We start from the raw sequence: 19,590 nt of genomic DNA, 5'->3' as shown, positions 1-19,590 counted from the left end.
CACTGGAACTGTGCACCGCTCTGGGAGAAGCAGGGCTGTACCTCCATCCTGCCCTCCTGCTGACCCACACCTTGGTGGCTCTGCTTACAACATCCCCAGAGAGTCTTGTGTAGCTCTTTGGTCTTCCTAGACCCTGCCCAGGGTCAAAGCTTGGCCTTCAATCCCAGCTCAGTTTTCACCTGCAAACAAGAGTCTCTAACATGACTTTGACTGAAGTGCATCTCTTTTTCATTTCCTCATAAGACAGCTCTCATTTGCAGCTTTTAGGACCTCAAGGCAGAGACCTGTGTTTGTCTGTTTTCTTCTCCTGCTTGCAGTTCTGAAAATGGATATTTGGGAACATAGAAAGCAAAAAACAATCAAATAAATATCTTTTTGCTGAGTGTTTGCTACCATATATGTCTGCAGGATGGCCTTGGAGAAGGCCAAATATCTTCTACTTGGTCCCCTATGAAAACCCAAAGTAAAAATTAATAAAACAGTTTTAAGATGGGAACTTTTTATTATTATTATTATTCTGGAATTGAATTAAGGTTTGTCTTCCAGAGAAGCAAAGAAATCAATGCAAACTCATTTTAAATATTCCTGCAAGCTAAAGGAATGCTTAATATTAAATTATATGAAAACAAATTATAAAGTAAAAAAAAACAAAACAGCCTCTGACAGACAGGTACAAAAGGACTTTGTAATTACCTTTATCTAGGAAAATAGACACAGAAACAGAGTGAATTTCTAAATTAGTTTGCTTATTAGAATGTATCTTATACAGAAGGGGGCATTATCTCTCTAATTAGAAAGAACCTGATGTTTTGAAAACATCCAAGCCAACTCATTGTGAAATGTTAAATGAAAATGCTGAATTTCTCTACAAAAAAAATAGATTGTAAAATGGATATCTTGTTGGCTTAACTCAATCTGTTTAAGAAACACTCCTGTAATCCCAGCGCTTTGGGAGGCTTAGGTGGGAGGATCAGTTGAGGTCAGGAGTTTGAGACCAGCCTGGCTAACATGGTGAAACCCTGTCTCTGCTAAATATTCAAGAATTAGCTGGGAGTGGTGGTGGGCACATGTAATCCCAGCTACTCAGGAGGAGGCTGAGGAAGGAGAATCACTTGAACCCCGGAGGTGGATGTTGCAGTGAGCCGAGATCATGCCACTGCACTCCAGTCTAGGCGACAGAGCAAGACTCTGTCTCAAAATAAATAAATAGAATACTTGTAGACAATCTATCATACACTTCCTGATACCACATACAAAGAGCAGCAACAGCAATGCCCCCCACTCCCAACGGGAAACACATCCGGATGGTGGGTTACCAGCATTGAGTCAGGGCTGGCCCCACAGTCCGCAAATTCTTGTCTTCTTGGGAGAAAAAATTTGGCCAAGAGACAGAAGTAGATTTAAGGCAGAAATGAGAATGTATTGGACCAAGGAGAAGTACACTTGGAAGGAATGAAGCAGGCAACTCCAAAGACTGAGTGCCCCACCTGATCGTCGGCTCAGGGCTACTATGGAGTTACTATCTTCTGTTGTTTATCCTGGTCTCTTCCCCTTGTCCTTCCCTTTGGGCAGGCTGTTGGCTAATCGCCCCATGTGGTGTCCTGCTGGTGTCTGGAAGGGCCACATGCGCCATTTGTTGGTTGAAGTTATGCACATGCTGTTTAAGGGCAATTTTCCCTTACCAGTCTAGGACCCCCACAGGAAGGTCATATAGAGGTCAAACTCTGCCATTTTGCTCCTTACTGCACATGCCTACACATGTCCACAGGGGAAGGTCAAATGCTTCCATTTTAAGTTCTTACTAGGAAGTCGTTGGCCACAAGCTCAGGATGTCTCCTGTTTGTTAGGAAATTTTCTTTTCCCTGTTACCAGCCCTCTGACAGTCACCTGACATTCCTTGGAGCCTAGTCCTTCTCTGCTCATGTAACGGCCCAATGGGTTCACTTTGCCTGCTGCCTAGACAGAGCCGATTCATCAAGACAGAAGAAGTGCAATAGAGAAATAGTAATTCACACAGAGGAGGCTGTGCAGGAGACTGGAGTTTTATTATTACTCAAATCAGTCTCTCCAAGCATTTGGGAGCAGAGTTTTTAAGGACAACTTTGTGGGTGGGGGTAAGCCAGTGAACCAGAAGTGCTGATTGGTCAGGGATGAAATCATAGGGAGTTGAAGCTATTCTCTTGCACTGAGTCAATTCCTGCGCAGGGGCCACAAGATCAGATGAGCCAGTTTTTCTGTCTGGGTGGTGCCAGCTGATCCATCAAGTTCAGGGTCTGCAAAATATATCAAGTACTGATATTAGGAGCAGTTTGGGGAGAGTCAGACTCTTGTAACCTCCAGCTGCGTGGCTCCTAAGCCATAATTTCTAATCTTGTGGCTAATATTAGTCCTATAAAGGCAATCTAATCCCCAGATGAGAAGGAGGTCTGCTTTGGGAAAGGACTGTTATTATCTTTGTTTTAAACCACAAACTATAAGTTCCTCCCAAAGTTAGTTCAGGCTACACCCAGGAATGAACAAGGATAGCTTGGAGGTTAGAAGCAAGATGGAATCAATTAATTTAGATCTCTTTCACTGTCTCAGTCATAATTCTGCAAAGGCAGTTTCACTCATATCTGCCTGTCCACGTATTCTCATAGTGGTGGAGTCAGGGTGACAAGGAAGGGAATGGAGCTTTTGTTCTGGGGTCAACTCACTCATTCTGTAGCAGCAACAAATTCAAAGTCTCAGGGACTCACAGGAAGATGGTTTTTCTTACACCTGCATTTCTATCCTGAGTCACCTGCACTTGGATGCCCCAGCTGGAAGAGCCATCTTTATACCTGGTGCTTTGGGGAGAAACTTGATGGTTGGGTGCTGGCTGGCTCCACACAGGTGAGAAATTGTGCACATACTATGTCCAATTCTGGGATAGGAATGACAGAGGAAGAGAAGGCAGGGCAGAAAATATTTGGGAACAAGAACACAGCCAGTTACAATGGGGTGGAGATAAATCATCATGTTAGAGGGTGTTAAACCGAGATGGCTCTTGGTGTTATGCCATTAGCCCATTAATGGAGGAGCCTAAATAACTCCATCTCAGGTGTGTGGTCATGCAAAGAAAGACAGAATGACAATCTGGCAGCTGACAGGTTGTGCAGTTAAACTGATTAATCTGAATCCATTTAATATCATAAATAACATTAGATTGAATGATCAAGTTTTGATGGATAGGAGCTTTAAAATCCCTACAAACATTACATATCTCTTTTTGAAATGTGGCTTTATGGGACAACAGCACGTTTTTGGTTTTAGAGGTCAAGAGAGCATCATCAATAATGCATATGGGGTAAAGTCACATCATAGTTTCTGTTGCGCTGATCTGCTAAGTAAATTCTATGATGTTGTAAAAGGTTGACATTTTGTTGAAAAGCATATATTTCTTGGTATCACACTAGGCATGCATTTTGTAAATATCCACCCAAAGGCAGTGTTGGATAGAGTAAGCAGCTGTGACAATGTGGACATCAGGAAGGCAGGCCAGTGTGCTGGGAGACAAGGGCACTCTCTTTAAGCCTCTGCTTTGTAAGCTTCAGAGACGATGCATCTGGACAGAGACAGCAGCAGGACTTTGTGCCTCCATTGTAGCCATGCCCTGGGGGCATGCGAGCCCAGTTAAAGCACCAGTCCAAGTGGAAATGCTGGGCACACGCTGGCCTTTGCTGCCTGACACAGAGTCAGACCAGCACCTGGAGCCAGGCTGTCTTCAGGACAGAGCCAGCGGTGGGATCATTTTGTGTGGCTTCCCAGACAGTTAGCCAGGTGGAAGGGTATTTGCTGTCTGCAAGTCTCTCGAGCTATAGAATTGTGGTTTGGTGGAGCATGCAAATATACGACCCTCTCTTTCCAGAAATCCCGAGTGTGCGGTTGTCGCTGGGGTCCACAGCAGGGAAGACGTGCAGCTAAATGCACTCTCAGGTCATGTCTTCCTCTGTGCAAGGCTTCCTACGGTTCCTGGCTGCACTGACATGACCCACCACGCACAGGCTCTGCGCATCCTGGAGGCTCAGCTCAGCTGTCCTGGAGTGAGCACTGTAGCAGTACTTGTAACTGGCATAAGGAGTCCCCTCCCAAAACTTGCAGGAAATCTTTTGGCAGAAGCACAAGCTCCGTGTTGAGATTTTCAGAGTGAAATGTTCTTGTTCTTGTCGCCCTGTGTTTTGGAGTCATTAAATCACAACTGGGCCCGCCTCTGCTGTTCAGGACAATCATTCCAGTCTTTACCTTTCACCAGGGAGATCCCTGGGTGTGGATTAAGATCTTGCGTCTGTGAGAGAAATGTCTAGCACCTTCTTAGAGTTATAGGGGAGAATTGGACCTCATGCATTATAAATTGTGTTCACATATTAGCATTATTTAATGTGACTTTAGTCTTTGGACCAATGACTATTGAGTTTTAAAATATAGATAGATGAATGAGAATTTGATAGTTATTTTTGAAAAGTTGATAACATGATGGCTTTATGTATCCTGGTAAGTGAAATATAGACTAACTTGTAGAAGTTATTGGAAGGCATATTTTTTCTAAGAAAAACTTTGAAAGATCTATGAGCTGGCCAAAGAAGGAATGTACTGTCTCAGGAGGCAGTATGTCCTATCTCTGGATATGTTCAAGCACAGGGTAACTTACTGTTTGGCTGGATTGTTATAGAATGGATTAAAGTATCAAATCATTGTTTATTGTTCAGTGGAGTTTTTTTGTTTGTTTTTGTTCTAGTTATATAATTATTGATCTACCCAAAATCTATTAACCTTTTAACTGTGCATATAGAATACACCAGTTCCTGTGTTGGCTATACCAAGAGGTGTTAATATAGTATTTCCATGCTCAGCTTTCTAACTAGAGAATATTGTACATCAAGAGGAATAAGGTCCAAATGTGGCCAAATGTATTTAAACCTATCCTAATTAAAAGGAAAAGTGTAAAAAATAAACTTCCACATCTAGATAGCCCTAGAGACTGCCAGCTATATTCATTTGTCATTCTGGCGAGGATATATTTTTGATGATTCTATTTGCATTTATCTCATGCCGAATGGTTTTGAGCACTTGGCTATGAGTGTACTGTTTGGCACCTTCTGGGAAGAGCTTGCACAAGTCCTGTGCTTATTCTTAATGGAGGTGTCGTCGTTTCTCACAATAATTTGTAGCAGGTGTTCATGCATCCAGGGTAGGAGTCATTTGTTGGATAAATAGATTTCAGGTCTTTTCTTCTGTTCTGGCTTTTTCTTTCATTCTCTTTATGGTACTTTTTTTGATAAGCTGAGATTCTTAATTTTAATGTGGTCCAGTTATCCTTGGCTCTTTTTATGATTAGTATTTTGTGTTGTTTAAAAGAATACTATTCTGGTATATTCTAATATTGTTCTACTTTCTATGTTTAGTTATATTAACCATCTTTAACCAAAACTCTCATATTCCTTCCTGGAAGGCCTGATTCATGCCTTTAAAAACTGGCAGTGTCCACTAAACTAACTTGTAAGTATTCGCTAACACACAGCATTTCCACTGCTAGACAAATACTCAACACAAATAGATTTGTATTTATCCAAAGACACCACAGCTTAAAGTTTATAGCAGCCTTACCCACGTTAGTCCAATGCTGGAAGAAACTCAAACAGCCATCAAATAAGAATGGGCAGATAGATGGTGGCATGTTCTTGTAATTAAATACTATACTGCAAAGAAAAGAAGAAAATTACTTGCATCGACACGAATGCATCTCAAAAACATTATGTTGAGCAAAGGATGCCAAGAACAAGCATGTGCATAATGTTGGGTACCATTTCTTGGCATTCAAAAAGTGGCAAAACTAATGTATGTCAATGAAGATGAGAATAATGGTTACCTTTAATACTGACACAAGTATTGACATACGGGATGTGGGTGCATATTTTGGGGGTGCTGGACATGTTCTTTATCCTGATCTTTGTGTGGCCCCACAAGACTAAACATACGTGAAAATTGACCAAAACACTTGAGGTTTGTGAACCTAAGCAGTCAGTCACACTTCAATTAAAAATCAAAGGAAAAGATCTTCAATTTGGTTAACAAGGCAATAGCACCCACGTTAAAATAACAACCTCAGAAGGTACTCAAGTTATAGCTAAAGGACTTAGTTCTGAGCTTCATATTGTTAAAACGTGTATGCAAAGTTGCCAATTATGTCTCGGGTCACGCTGCAACATCCTGGGAGATTTTAAGTCTGTGGAAATATAGGGACCAGAAGGTGGCCCTCGAAAATCAAATAATCTGCAATGTCACTTCCATACATTTTCTGATCACTCCCCTTTCTATGAAAAAATTAATTTCCCAAGTGAAACAATTCTTCCTCTGAATTGACTTTGGCTTAAAACAACAGCTTTAAAGGTAACTGCATAGACAAAATGGTGCAAGGAAACATGCAATCCACCCACTAAGGAGGAACAATGACTTAGTTACATGTTTTAATGGCTGTGGCTAGGATTGGACTGTTGAAAAAGGCTGGGATTTCTGGAAGTGATGGTGACAGGAAGCAGCCAAATGCCTAGGCAGATAGGGGCAGGTACCAGGTACCCACTGACCCCCACCTCCAAGCCAAACACAGTTTAAATCCTTAAAGCCAAGCTACAGGTTAGATCCTCAGACTGGATGGAGAACCTGTCTTCCAGTTCTCGGACTGGATTGTGAACCTGTCTTCCTGTTCTCACACTGGATTGATAACCTGTCTTCCTGTTCTCAGACTGGATTGATAACCTGTCTTCCTGTTCTCAGACTGGATTGAGAACCTGTCTTCCTATTCTCAGACTGGATTGGGAGCCTGTTTTCCTGTCCTCAGACTGAATTGAGAACTTGTCTTCCTGTTTGGTGTGCTTTCCTTGGATTGATCCCCACCCTTCATCTATTTTATGTATACCTCCCGTTTCCTAACTGGTTTTCTACACTCTTGTGCCAGCCTTTGAGTGGTGTCTTCACTTTTGCATACTCACAAACCAATCAGCATGCACCCTCCATCCTGTGCCTACAAAGAGCCCAGACTCAGTTGGTAGCGTAGGAGACAGCCTGACCTCGGGGAAGACGACGTGCCCTTTCTATCCCCTCTCCAGCTCCCCTTTCTGCTAACAGCCATTTTCATTGCTCAGTAAAATTCTCCACCTTCATCACCCTTCAGTTGTCTGTGTGAGCTCATTCTTCGTGGATGTCAGACAACAGCTTGGGACCCAGTGAGTATGGGTACCCAGAAAGGCCATCACACCAGTCGTTTGCCCTACCAATCGGGGCAGCAGCTCCAGGCAATGAGTCAAGGGGCCAACTGAGCTGCTACCACACTGCCGTCCGTGGATGGCAGAACCAAGAGAGCACTGCAACACCTGCTCTGGGGCTTTGGGATCGCAGGCACCTCCACCTGGGCACCACTGCAGGCTCTGCATGGAGCTTGCTTCTGTGTCAGCACCGGAGCCGTCAGCCTGGACACCGAACTTGCTCACTTATGTGCTCTCTCCTGCAAGGGGCTGAGCACAGCGGGCTGAATGGGGGGCTCCCCTCCCATGAGTCCAGTGAAGGGGCCAAGAAAAATCCTTCATCAGAAGGTCAGAAATCCTGATCAAGGTATTTATATTTTGGCCTTTCTGACGAAGCTAATGAGCTGAGCTTAATCAAATGCAGTCACAACCCCATTCTCTTAAATGTATGAATACATTACTGTGCCCATACTTTGAATGCAATTAGGAAAAGTATCTTTCCCAATGAAATTTTTCTCTAATACTGTGTAACAGAGAACTTCAGCAATTCTTCTATCTCAATGCTGTTTTTCAAAGCTGGCATTTGGGACCAAACAAAGGAAGAGCTTTCTAATGAAACCTAAATATTAAGTCTGTTGTGCATTTTCAAAGTTACAAGTGAAAGAAATCTGGGAATTAGAACAAAGCTTTGCCTGGGTTTTCTTTTTATTTTTAAGAAGAATGAGACAGGGAATTGCTTTGGCTTTTACTAGAAAAGTTTTGAAACCTACCCAGGTGGTTAACTCCCTATCTTTACAAAACAACTGTCTTACTTCTGCTTTATATATAATTTTCTATGCAGCACTCAAAGTTCTTGTTGCTCTAATCTGTTGCTGAGTTTCACATATCCTCTGAGGTTCAGGGTAATGCTATGGAGTGTTTGTTGAAGCAAATGTAAAGCTCAATGAAAACCAGCATTTGAATTTTAAATAGGCATTATTCGCAAAAGAAATAGAACAATAACCATGAGATTCTAATATTCTTTAATCTTGAGTGGGGTTTCTAACTTTTCAAAACAGTTTTGTTATGGACAGTTGTAGCTCTTTTAAAATTATAAAAATCATTATCAAATTACATAAGGATAGCTATTGAATATTCTGCTGAGCATTGGTTGTAGGAGAGTAAGGGTTTGGTGGGGGGGTATCAGTAGGCAAAATGTTAATTTTTAGATACTTAGACATCCAAACAAAATGTGAAGGAGGCAACTGGGTATAAGATTCTGGAATTAAAATATGAAACAGGACAAGAAGTTTCAAGAGTTCATTTGAAATTCTAGGTAAATTGTAGGAAGATTGAGTTATAGATTTAGTTTTGGGGGCCACTGGTTTATGGATTGTATTAAAGCCATATCCTAGGTGAGATCACCAAAGACCAGTGTAGATACAAAAGAGAAGAATTATAGGCTGGGCATGGTGACTTAGGCCTATAATCCCAGCACTTTGGGAGGCCTAGGTGGGTGGATCATTTGAGGTCAGGAGTTCAAGACCAGCCTGGCCAACATGGCAAAACCCCGTCTCTACTAAAAATACAAAAATTACCCAGCCATGGTGGTGGGTGCCTGTAATTCCAGCTACTTGGGAGGCTGAGGCAGAAGAGTCACTTGAACCTGGGAGGTGGAGGTTGCAGTGAGTCAAGATCGCACCATTGCACCCCAGCCTGGGCAACAAGAGTGAGACTCTGTCTGAATAAAAAAAAAAAAAAGAAGAATTATAAAAGAATATAAATTGAGACATTTAGTGTATTCAAACAATACTTTTTGTGGCAACCAGATTTCAGAATTAAAAAGTAAAGGCCCCAGATTGGATAAAACATTTACAAAGTTTATAGCTAAATATATGTTTTTCCTTGCAAATTGCAAAGCATTGCATTTATAATCTTAGCAAGGAGTGCATGTGTTAATTTGTGAGTTTCTTTGTGAGAGCTGCGGCAGCTCCTTAGTCTCCCCATGATCCCTGGGAATTAAAATCCAATCGCACACAATTGCGAGTTCTGTGTCCCTCAGGCCTCTCCATGCCGGGTACTTCTGCGGCTTACTTTCTTTGAGGTGGGAATCTTTGGGATTCTGCATTCTCCAGGCCAAACTGCAGCATTTCCTGCTCCATCAGTCCTGACCGTGGTCCCTAAACAGCCAGCAGTTTCAGATGAACATTGTCTAACCCAGAGTTTACATCCTGGTTTTCACAGAATCACATTTTTAATTCACGTAAGTTGTTTAGAATCAAAACAGAGTATGTGACTGTGTTAAAACAATCCAAGGCACAATAAAATGTTCAAGAGTTTATTTTAGTAAAAAGCAGTTCCTGAATTGGGGCCACTGCAAACCAGAAGGGGTTCAGGAGCTCCTCCTTGTCAGGCTGTTAAGACATCAATAACTTTTCTATTGTAAAGCAAGATTGTATTGCTGGAAGAGAATTCAAGGTGTCAGTCTATGAAAACAAAAGAAAAGCAAAGGTTTATATATGGAGCAAATTATGGTCTTATTGTTTGGATCCAGAGGGCAGACAGTGGAGATTTCTAGACTAGAGCGTGAAGCACCTTTTGGTGGTGGAATGCAGGTTGTAGGTGCATGTCTGGATGTGGTATCAGGTGATGTCCTGGGGAACTCTCCCAGTGGCCCACAAAGCAGCACCCATGAAGGTTGTCCGTGTGTGATCTGTTGTAGTGATTTTTCTGAAGTTTAAAGTTATCTACTTTCAGCTTTCAGGGCTTGGGAAAAGGGCAGTTTTAATTTCCATAAAACTAGAAAATTCCAGGATTCTATTCAGTTCACTTTTTAAATTTAGGTTAAACACTTAGCTTGAGTGACTGGTGATTGGCATGCAAACAGCAACAAACGAGAATCCTTAGTATTTGATTTATTTTTGCCAAAAGGAAAGAAAATTGGTAAACAAATGGTTTTGTCTCTTCCTTATTTGAATTTATTTTTCAGATTTTCAGATGTGTTTTGCTTTTCTTTTTTCATCACAACTGCTATGTTTATGTGTGCGTTGTTGCTCTGAGAAATGGCATTACATCAGAAGCGCAGAGTGAGAAGTCTTTTATTGCTTAACATGTTTTCTTTTTCAGATAAACCCTTTCGAACTAACTCTTCAAACCTCTTGTCCTCCAGTATATTTTAAAGGATTGTCTGAAACGTTCACAAGCAGAAAAGAAGTCTTTTCTGCTTTGTAACTTTCCGTACTGACGTAGCTAAGTCGCTGTTAATGTGACTATGACCTAAACTTACGTTTTAACAGCGTCAACCATAAGTTAGCTACTTTTTAGGCTTACTAGTCAGTGCTATGGTTTGGATGTGGGTTGTTTGTTCTCACCAAAACTCTTGTTGGGAATTGATCCTCGATGTGCGGGTCAGTGTTGGGAGGTGGGGCCTAAAGGGAGGTGTTTGGGTCGTGGGAGCAGATCCTTCATGAATGGCTGGGAGCTGCTCTCTGGGTAGTGAGTGGGTTCTCGCTGGAACTGGATTAAGACTGGATTCGTTCTCACAGAAATGGAGAAGTTCCTGCGGGACCGCGTTGTTATAAAGCCGGGACGCCTCTCAGGGTTTTCCTGCTTCCCAGTGCCTACTTCCCCTTGGACCTTCTCCGCCATGTGTGACAAAGCATGAAGCCCTCTCCCGCGGCCAGGGTCACACCTGTGAACTTCTCAGCCTGCAGAACCATCAGCTAAATAAACGTCTTTTCTTTATAAATCACCCAGCCTCAGGTACTCTTTTTTTTTTTTGAGACGGAGTCTCGCTCTGTCGCCCAGGCTGGAGTGCAGTGGCGCGATCTCGGCTCACTGCAAGCTCTGCCTCCCGGGTTCACGCTATTCTCCTGCCTCAGCCTCTCCGAGTAGCTGGGACTACAGGCGCCCGCCACCACGCCCGGCTAAATTTTTTTGTATTTTTTAGTAGAGACGAGGTTTCACCGTGGTCTCGATCTCCTGACCTCATGATCCGCCCGCCTCGGCCTCCCAAAGTGCTGGGATTACAAGCGTGAGCCACCGCGCCCAGCCAGGTACTCTTTAATAGCAACACAAAATGAACGAAAACTGTCCGAATGTGGCAAGTTGTCACCATGGTTTCATAACAACAGCTGATTTTCATTAAGCACAATGTGAATTTAATTACTTTTAATATGACTAAAGGTGTGTTGGAAAATTTTTGTAGCAATTTTTAAATTAAGTCTATTACTCCCTCTGTGCCATGGAATTCTGATCACTTTTCATAATCTTCTCTTATATTCTCATAACGCATGCCAGTAGAATGAAACTATTTAATAGTAGCTTTTTAACTGTTAAGCCTCTAGCGTTTGAGAAAGTCAAAATTTATCAATGCTTTTTTTTTTCCAGTCTGGCTATTATAATGGGCAATTTTAACTCCAGATGACTCACTTAAGAGAATATTTGTTAGTTGGTGGCAGAAAATAATTACAAAGAAAGGTCTTTATTTATTGTGGAAAGACCTTTATGCAATATGGAGACAAGAAAATGTTTTTTCCTGCTCCCCAAAGACATACATGGTCAATCAGTGTCTTCTACCATAGGGTGGGCATTTGAAAAAAGGATTGTGCAATGCAGTTTAGTTCAGGGCATTTTTAAAACGTTTTCCTGCTGTGGGAAGACACCATTATTTGCTCCCATAACAATAATTCTCCCTTTATACCTTGTCCATGGGAACTTCATTTTGTTCAAGTTTAAAATGTTCCCAGTTAATACACCATGTTTCCTAGCCTCTATAAAGAGGAGACCACTGGACATAGTTCTAACTCATAAGATATAATTAGAGACCACTGTGTGTTTGTTGGGAAATATTTTTAAAAGCACCGAGTGCAGGGGACCTGCTTGTCCTTGCCCTTAGTCCTGTATGTCCCCTGCCTGGTGCAAAGATGTGATGTGCAGAAGAACAGCAGCCATTGTGGGCCACTAGAATTCAATCCTCATGTTAAAGAAGTCAGAGCAGACAGGGCAAGGGGGGTCTGAGGAACAGATGGCATAATGCAGCAGCCACAACAGTCCTGAATGTTCTCCCTCCACAGTTTCTGAAATATGAGAAAAATAAACACTTCCATAAACACATATGCTTCTCCTATTTGAGTTTTCCCTCACAGGCAGCCATATGCAATATGAAGTATACAAACATCTGTCAATTTTAGTATTTCCATGTGCTTGTAAAATGGTCAAAAATGGCAAGTAGGCTGCTACCGCTTATAGAATTAAACTGGGTAGTGGGATGACCCAATAGACCCATGAATTGAATTTTTTAATAGCAGTTCTGGGAATCTGTGCTTTCCCACATAGCCTCAGGTAATGGTAATCAACATGGTTGCGTTACCATGTTTTTGAAACTACTACAAATAGAATTTGTGCAACTACTACAGTTTTGTGCAACTGCTACAGATAGAATTTTCACTTGAATAATATCTTAATGAGTGAACTTTAAAATACACAGATGAGAGTGAATCAACAGTTTAGGCTCATTGTGTCAATGCAGTAAATTATAGCTCATGGACTGAGGCTAAGAGAGGGTATGGAATTAGGATTTTATCGTTCATCACTTCAGATAACATTTGAGCATCTAGTTTGGATTAGGAATTGAGGATGGAAAGGATTCCTCAATGAGTTTGAGATTATTTCTCAAAAAAATTTAAAGTATAATCTATATCTTTTGCACATACTGTTGGTTTTATTGATTTCATTCAACTGCCCTTGCATCTAAAACTTCTTAAGACACATGAAATATAAGAAAGAAGCAAAATCTTTTTTTTCTTTTTTTTTTTTTTTCTTGAGATGGAGTCTTGCTCTGTTGCCAGGCTGGAGTGCAGTGGTGTGATCTTGGCTCACTGCAACCACCAACTTCCTGGTTCAAGCGAATCTCCTGCCTCAGCCTCCCAAGTAGCTGGGATTATAGGCACGTGCCACAATGCCCAGCTAATTTTTGTGTTTTTAGTAGAGATGGGGTTTCACCATATTGGCCAGGCTGGTCTCGATCTCCTAACCTCATGATCCTCCCGCCTTGGCCTCCCAAATTGCTGGGATTACAGGCGTAAGCCACCACGTCTGGCTGAAGCAAGATCATTTTATGACTATTTACACGTTGCATTAACAAAAATACTTTAATATGCTGTATGCTGGGTTCATAATTGTCTGTCTCTATAAATTCTTTCTTTCCCTGAAGGAATAGTACATACGCAAGTTAAAAAGTACTCTCTTCCAGTCTATAAAACCTCAAGAGGCAAACTAATGTCCAGATGTGTTAAGGAAATTGTGAAAAATTTCGGGTTTATCCTAGAGAAAGTGATGTGTGTAGTGGGTTAGAGGGACAGCATTACAAGCATTTTACTCATTGTAAAATTGTTTACAAGTTACTCTTGTAGGCATCAGGGATAGAGTAGAAATGAGACAGGTTGTATATTTGATCTTATGATGCGTCCCTTCTAATGGGGGAGACAGACAGTATATACAAGACAAAACGTAACATATTAGTAAGGTAATTTCAGATTCTGACTCATGTTTTAAAGACAATGGGGCAAAGCAATTTCAGTGAGTGAGGAAGAGCCAATGAGATGAGGTGGGCTGGAGGGCTGAGGATATGAACTTTGAGCTGAGGCCTGAATGACAGGAACCTCCAGCTGTGCAAAGTTCCCTATGAGGAAATCCCACGCATGACACTTGTCTGTGATCTGTATTCTGTTCTACAGTCCTCGGACAGCCTGTCTGTGATGTGTGTTCTCCTCCAACAGCCTGACTGTGATGTGTGTTCTGTTCTACAGTCCTCGGACAGCCTGTCTGTGATGTGCGTCCTGTTCTACAGTCCTTGGACATCCTGTCTGTGATGTGTGTTCTATTTTACTGTCCTCGGACATCCTGTATATGATGTGTGTTCTGTTTTACAGTTCTTGGACATTGGAGAACAAGGCTCCAGGAGGACCTGGATGCACCGCACCCCTGCTGTTCTCTGAAGATGTGTCAGCCTGAGCACAGTGACTCCCACTCTTCATTATTGGTGTCTAGGATCTAGCACTGTTCCTAGCACTGCAGCGGTAAGTGTGAGAAACAGATTTCAAAAACGTTAGCCAAACAACTTGGAGGTTTCTTTCATTGGGGAGGAGGTAAGTCTGACAGAAGAGAAATGAAATTGGAAGGCCTCAGGGCTGATGCAGGAGATAGGAGGAGAGACTCCCAGACATATTTGTCTAAAAGTTGAGGAGATAATAAGAAAATACTGGTACACTCAAGATAATAAGAACAAGTAAAATTTTGGTGATTAGTGGACAGTGGAACCCATCTTCAGCAGGTGAGACTTGATTATATTCGTTTTACCCTTAGAGCCATCAGAGTTCTCTTACAGTGTTTCAAACTTGCTTATCAGAAAGTTGTAATGTCTTTATCTAGGACAACTGGAAATTTATAAACAGGGGTCAAATGAACTAAAAATATAAACCCCTGGAAAGACTAGTATAAAAGCATTCTCCAAATATTTCTCTTCAATGTAATCATGACCCAATGCATTTGAATAATCTTTTACATTTTCAGGGTTAGAATTCATACAAAGTTTATTTTTTCAGGTTTAAAGATGTCCTAGTGAGTGGGGCTTTGGAGTATTGGAAGGAAAGTTAAATGTCTGTTGACCTCACGCTTACAATCTGAGACTGTTTTCTATTTAAATTATCTCATGTAATACACACGAGTCCCAGGAGGCATGTGTGTCACTAACCCTACTTTGAGGAAACTATTTTGAGAGTCTGAGAGTTGCTCTAGAAATATGTGTGTGTATTTATTTTTATAGTACTCAGATTCTGAAGTCAGTATTTCCCTAGCCAAGGCCCACAGAGCGATTCTCAGAGGTGCAGTTGTTTTTTCTTTGGGTGGGGATTGTATCTTACCCAGGCCTGGGAAAGGTTTGTATGCACAGCACCTGCAGTCGGATGATAAGAAGTAACAGTGGGCTCTGCGTGGAGGAGTCGAGTTGACTAGGCAGAGGAGGGCATATAAATGTTTCCTCTGAAATGCAGGGAAAAAATTGTTTTAGAAAAAGGGTGGTCCCTCCAGAATATTTGGGTTTGCTTTCTGGTTCCATGCCAAACTTCAGAGCACGTGAATATGCTGCTGTCAAATGTAGCATTGTATGAAAAAATGATGGAAATGATCTGAGGGTCCCTCTCCTTTAACCCCACAGGAAGGAAAAGATTCTCTCAGTCAATGGGGGAGGGCGGGCAGGGATCGGAACAGATTTTTTAGTATCACTGGGAAATGTACATTCTTCATTCTTACAAAATCACTATTTGCAAAAGACGTTGCACTAACCTTTACATCTTTGTTACTTTCAAATATGAAGATTTAATGGCTGTGATGTTGGTTATGATACATTTCATTTGTTAAAATTAAGCAATTTTACTTGCATCTTAAACCTTGATGGAATGGTAATTTTCCTGGCTTTTAGTAGCTCTAAATCAAAATTGGTCAAGTCAATTTAACCATAATTTAGCAAAATAAAACATTTCCCTGTGGTCTGACAACTTCCATGAATAATGCATCTTTAATAGCTGTCAATTAAAGTAGTTCTTAGAGATTTATGATGGAGGCATAAATATCTCTAAAGGTGATTTATGGCACGGACTCAGACAGTGCTTTGGATAAAGGTACTCTGACGGCATATAAATTACTATATGGTGTAAAAACGATAGAAAACACATTGTACGTCGTATTTGCTGTTTCCTGCTTCTTTTTCATCCATTCTTTCACTTGTCATTCCAGTATACAAATCACAAAATTTTAGAGTTAAAAGGAATCTGAGACATTATTCAGACTAACCTCCTTATTATACAGATTACACACTATAATAGGTATTCTGCATACATTATATGAAATGTGATGTAATTAGAGAGTGTTGTGACTCCTTCGAATGAATTCAGAAGCCTATAAACATATGCACATGAATCCCATAAAGAATCACTGTAGATTATGACCAGCTTGCACTTTGGGAGGCTGAGGTGGGAGGATCGTTTGAGTTCAGGAGTTTGAGACCCCATCTCTCTCTCTCTCTCTCTACATACATACATACATATATATATATAGTTGCTATTGGAATTCATTGAAAAGTTTAATGTTCAACAACAGAAGACTGAAAAGTCAAAAAAGATAAGGAAATGACTAATAAGATAAATACTTTGTGGTAAAAGCTGCCATGGCAAACTTCACACATGAGCAGGTGCAGACCCTTTGCTATGTGGCTGGACAGAACCCCCTGTCTCTCTGCCCTGTGTGTATGCACCACCATCTTGCTAAGCTGGGGGCTCTGTTAACACTGAGACTGCTGACTTTCTTTCTTCTTCTCTGTTCAGTCTTTTAAATGCGTGTTCTGAGTTTCGTGCACCCCTCTGAGGTCTTCCCTCAGGTCGTGAGGAATCAGCTCTCAGATTCACGAGAGAGAATATAAAGGGTTTTCATCAGCACAGTTGTTTTCTGGAGTATGATAAGCAGCTCCCATTCCTGGTCCACAGGTAGAGGTAGAAGCTTGAGGAATGATCATGAGATCAATCGGGAAATTGATAAGATAAAGTCAATCAGTAATTTCTTCTGGGAGGACCCTATGATGGTACATCTGTCACGGAAGTCTCACCAAGCGCTAGTGAAATGTCAAACTTACTCTGACCCATTTAAATAAACTGAGCATTCATGCAGAATTCGACACACAAATGGTTTGCAAAGCCGCGTCAGGAATCTGTATTCCATCTCTTGAAAGTCTCCAACTTGGTCTCCCATGTTTGTTATGTGAAATCTGTCTTCCATCTTTTCAATTACTATCCCCTTCCCCACTTGATCTTCCATCCACGGAAATCCACTCAACCTGCCTAGACCTTCAAACCAATGCTCCTGTGTTTGACTTGCTAAGCTGACTTTGACTTGTACCATACTTCTAGTATATGACTTCCTTCTCCATTAACCTGCTTACAGCAAAACCCTACATGAAGAGTACTTTTCTGTAACACTGGTGTGACCCTCCAAAACATAGAACAGAGGACATAGATTGCCCATTAATATTATATTAAATACATCCATAAGCCAAACTGCAAGGGTTTGGAGTTGAATATGCGACTGGAAGTAATGTACTTTCCCCAGCGCATCCTCAGCTGCCTCTTAGGTGGCTTCTTTTTCATTTGCTATTTACCATCTACTGACACCATAGTGGTATAATTCCACCAGTCCCAGTAGAGTTTAGAGCTGCCATACATTCTATACCTGATCTATTCGTCTACAACTTCTCAAATGAGAAATCAATGATCCATTCAGAAACAGATTACAATGATATAAAACCCACTTTACATCTTAGGAAACAAATGCATGATTCACATGTTCTGCAAAACTACTACTTTTATGTTAAAAAATTAAACTGGCCAGGCGCAGTGGCTCACACCTGTAATCCCAGCACTTTGGGAGGCCGAGGCGGGCGGATCACAAGGTCAGGAGATCGAGACCATCCTGGCTAACACTGTGAAACCCCGTCTCTACTAAAAATACAAGAAATTAGCTGGGTGTGGTGGCGGTTGCCTCTAGTCCCAGCTACTTGGGAGGCTGAGGTAGGAGAATGGGGTGAACCCGGGACGCGGAGCTTGCAGTGAGCCAAGATTGCGTCCCTGCACTCCAGCCTGGGTGACAGAGTGAGATTCTGTCTCAAAAAAAGAAAAAAGAAAAATTTAAACCAAGAAGGACTAAGTGGTTTAGGAGATAAAATGTTAAAAACCAGGTCTAGGAGAGATAAATGTGGTTGTTGCACAGTGGTGATGCAGAACGCCCTCAGGAGACCCTTCCTCTTTTACCCCCTGCGACACATGAGGACTTTACCTGTGCTTGCACGCTGGTCCCTCAGCTGAGGTGTGTTGGCTGTGGGGGGATCTTCTCCATCACTGAAGGCTGGGTTGCAAGTTGTTACCATTTGGATTTCTGAGAAGTCTAAACATGGCATGCATTTTTGATTCACTTTATTCATATTTGAAAACTAGGTATTTTGATGTTCTCCATCTAATTTGTTCTCCCAGATCTTGGGCTGTTCTTATTGGCCTTTTAAAAACATATTTAAACTTACTAAATGATATCTCATTAAATAAAAACCCCCGTATTCTAGCCCAAGAGATCATTAATTAGATGGTAAAGCTGCTTACTCCCCATGGCTTCTTACTTTCCATGGTATTTATAAATTCTCTTGTATATGTGTTTTGGTGACTGAAACACATGCATAATAAAATGCATAATAAACTATCTTTAAAATGCTGGTGAATGCAAACAGTACTGATACTTAACTTCTGAACATTTTTTTTTTCCTGGCTTAATTTTTATATTGCACAAGGACAGAAGGATGGGGTGTGGGATGTGGAAAGACAGTGGGGCTATAATTATACCTCTGTTGCTTACTCACATCAAAAGCATAGCCATGCCAAATACCAGCTCTGAACCTGTCTCTTCATTTGCAAAGTGAGGTTAATGGTTCTTAAGGGACTGGGAGAACTTGGTGGGAAGATTATATGAGACCACACATGGATTTAGAAGCAATCAATACATATTAGATTGTCTTCTTCCTATCTTGACCTAAATTATTTCAAAGTCATATAATAAGATGCTTTGTTGATAAGATTATTCATAATTCAATGGAAAATACCAATGTGGATTTCAAATCACAAAACTTTGCTTGTTAATATGGACAAGATCTATTGAATATCTCATTCTAATATCATATTCTAATATGGGAATATTTCAAAATGTCTTTGGAGACCCATGACTATAGTGCATATTTTAAGTGAAAATGAATTCAGTCTGCTGTGAGAATAAAAATGTGAGGAGTTAATTTGAACAAAAAAAGGACAGTAGGAAATTTTAAAAAAATGAATTATAGAAATAAAAGGAGCATGTAGTGATTTTTGTTTCAGAAGAAGGAAGGTTATATTTCAGTGAAATGAGAAGAAAATGAAGATAATTATATACTCATCAGCAAAGGAATGCTTCCCCAAAGAATTACAAAGTGGATAACACCAGCCACATGTCACAGAACAGGATTTTATATCACCATAAAGCCAGTCCAGAGGTAACAGGTGCTGCACACATCCCTGAGGTGACACCTAGCAGCAGGTACATCCCTAGAGGAATTATCAGACAGAGAGAAAAGTGAGCCTCAGAACTGTCAGGATAGCTGCAGCCAGTTGAGGCTCATGAAACAGTCCCTGCTTTGTGCTGATGTTGCAGGGGAGGCAAGCCCAAAATCGGGGCTCGATCTGGGAGGGTTCTTGGCTTCATCCAGGAAAAAATTCAAGGGTGAGCTAGT

General features: G+C 41.2%; 3 long non-coding RNA genes across 3 annotated transcripts in view; 2 read left to right on the top strand and 1 right to left on the bottom strand.

Moving 5' to 3' along the window:
* LOC131384076 (uncharacterized) overlaps nt 1-19,590 on the top strand; it is a 150,521-nt gene that overhangs the window by 126,087 nt on the left and 4,844 nt on the right. The window contains exon 2 of the long non-coding RNA XR_009214574.1: nt 14,171-14,317. This is a non-coding gene — a long non-coding RNA (uncharacterized LOC131384076). The remainder of the gene's footprint in view (nt 1-14,170; nt 14,318-19,590) is intronic.
* On the bottom strand, nt 2,084-18,191 carry LOC131384081 (uncharacterized). The gene is made up of 3 exons (XR_009214579.1): nt 18,120-18,191; nt 5,626-5,717; nt 2,084-2,905 (listed from the first exon to the last, which is right to left on the bottom strand). It is a non-coding gene; the product is annotated as an uncharacterized LOC131384081 (long non-coding RNA).
* Nucleotides 10,608-10,989, top strand: LOC131384080 (uncharacterized). Its single transcript, XR_009214578.1, has 2 exons — nt 10,608-10,645; nt 10,784-10,989. It is a non-coding gene; the product is annotated as an uncharacterized LOC131384080 (long non-coding RNA).

Source organism: Hylobates moloch, unplaced genomic scaffold (assembly GCF_009828535.3).
Source record: "Hylobates moloch isolate HMO894 unplaced genomic scaffold, HMol_V3 SCAFFOLD_8, whole genome shotgun sequence".
NCBI lineage: Eukaryota > Metazoa > Chordata > Mammalia > Primates > Hylobatidae > Hylobates > Hylobates moloch.
Note: the sequence above shows the minus strand (reverse complement) of the source record. Positions and strands in the feature narration are given on the sequence as shown.